This window comes from Coregonus lavaretus, assembly GCF_964263955.1.
Source record: "Coregonus lavaretus genome assembly, chromosome: 1".
In the NCBI taxonomy this organism is placed as follows: Eukaryota; Metazoa; Chordata; class Actinopteri; order Salmoniformes; family Salmonidae; genus Coregonus; species Coregonus lavaretus.
Window position 1 is genome coordinate 4123810 of NC_139988.1, and position 2680 is coordinate 4126489.

Below are 2680 nucleotides of genomic sequence, written 5' to 3' on the forward strand. Positions count from 1 at the left end.
TGACTTTCCGCTATTTGCTAAATGTTCTGTTTGGCTTTCAATTAAGTAAGCTGAGCAGCTAATATGTGTGATCACATGAACCTGTATGCAAAGACATAGGCTATGTCCCAAATGGCAACCTATTCCGTATGGGGCTCTGGTCAATAGTGCACTATATAGGGTGTCATTTATGACACAAATGGTAATGTAAAGCATCCATTTCCCATAACCTTTTCCCTTTAGTCACACTTACTGGCACACTAATTGGATTCAAGAAAAAGCCCAACTATAAACACCCACTGTCTATTTCCCCAATGTTTGTTCGTCGAGTTTCAGCAGTATTCCTGGAGTTTCTCCTTACTGCAAGTTTCTTCCAATGAGTGTTCCTTTGTCTTCCACCAACACTGAAACGTGAGATCCACCTCATAAGCTAAAGTGGCTAGCTACGCTAACCAAACTCTACCAAAACAGAGAAGAGTCCAGAACAGGGCAGCATGGACAGTCCCAGCGGTGTTTCTGCTTCCTAATGTCAACATGGGCCCAGCCCTTGAGGTTTGTGTTGGAACAGAATGGAACATTTACTGTAGAAAAGTCAGTGGCGACTGACTGGAGAACGTGCTGTCCGGTTGGCTTTATCAGAATACCAACCTGTGAACATTACTCACATAACTGGATGGAAATGTGGTTAGTCATACCGTATATTAAAAATAAAATCACGACAGCTGTCATAGAAACAGGAAGTTTCGGTACAATTTTTAAAATGCTGACAGATTATTTGTTCGTTGGACATGGTGGGATCTTTGTGTCTGTAAAATTAATTATGTGAGAAATGTCGGTGGAAATACCTTTCTGCGCAAATATGGATAGAATACCATTTCGAAGTAAACGATTCGGGAAAACATGCAGTTTATTAGGCTACAGATGAAATAGTTATGATGAACTTCACAGGGTGGTGAAAGTGCACAGTGATCTTGATGCTCCTTTCCAATAAATACTGAGGGTCTTATTCTGGTGACATGATGATCGATGCTTGACTGCTGTTTGACAAAGATGTTCTCGCTCTTATCCATAATCTCATGTAGTCTAGCCTACAGTATTTGCGAGGTGGTGTGCTACAATGGTGTAAAAATACTGCTTAAGTAGTTTTTTGGGGGTATCTGTACTTTACTTTTACTTCACTACATTCCTAAAGAATATAATGTACTTTTTACTCCATACATTTTCCCTGACACCCAAAAGTACTCGTTACATTTTGACAGGAAAATGATCTAATTCATGCACTTATCAAGAGAACATCCCTGGTCATCCCTACTGTCTCTGCTCTGGTGGACTCACTAAACACAAATGCTTTGTTTGTAAATTATGTCTGATTGTTGGAATGTGCCCCTGGCTATCCATAAATAAAAATAAATAAAAAGCAATTTGAAATGATTTATATTTTTACACTTACTTTTGATACTTTAGTATATTTAAAACTGAATAAATACTTAGACTTTTGCTCAAGTAGTATTTTACTGGGTGACTTTCACTTAAGTCATTTTCTATTAAGGTATCTTTACTTAGACTCAAGTATGATAATTGGGTACTTTTTCCACCACTGGTTGGCTAGAGCGCATGTGCCAAGACCAGAGTAGGCACATTTGGTATTTAACAAAACAGTTTGTGACAAAACTATTGGTGGAGTTGAAAATGAGATGGAAACACATTGAACTTGATTTTTATTCGGTACATGAAAAGTACATTGTGTGCACTACGTCATCACGCACTGATTTTTATCCACAACAACTTCCCACAACACTGGTGGGAAAATGCGCATATTTCTTTATGATCATTTTTGAATATTCACATGAAAATCTGTCGCTAATTGGATGGAACCCTAGCTATTGAGTGACATTTTTCCTAGTCTATCGGGGGATTCTGTGTTCTGTATGTACATTTTCATTCATGACAATTCACCTTCAGACAAAATAACAGCAGGGTTCATTTTAATGCTTATATTTCATTGGCAGTGAAAACAGAATTAGTTATTTGAGTTTACATTTCAGACCATTGTTTTGCTCCAAAATAAACAAAAGAAATAGATTTTATATCATTGCTGAGAACAGAAAGTCACATTACGGACATCTTAAAATGAATGAATTTGGTACATAAACAAACAGAGCATCATTACAAATTACTAAGCTCCATTTGGACCTACTTGTGCTCAGTGCTCCTTTAATGGCATTAAACAACATAAATACAAAAATATAAATAAATAGTTACATAAACGAAATGAACAATTCAAAAAGCCCTTACTGCACTGTGGTGGCTGGTCAAAAATAGTGCACTATATAGGGAATAGGTTGCTATGTGGGACGGAAACATTACTTCTCATCCAGACATTTGTCTTCACATTAGAAGCCTGTATAGATTCAAACTTGTTTTTTCTAGCTCACTGAACAACTGTGGTTTCCCCCATTAACTTCAAATGATATTATTCTCACAATATGTTCATGTTTTATTTGCCTCGTTGGACACGTTTATGACTACAAGTCAAGGCTGTATCTGCATGGGTGAAATACAGACCAAGATTCTGTTCCAATATTCACACTAGCATGCTACTTAAAAAGTATTGTCATTGCATCCCAAGAGGTATTGTATAAAACTCCTCTTGGACTCAGTGAACTATTCTAGTATGGACATTGGAACATAACAAACCCAG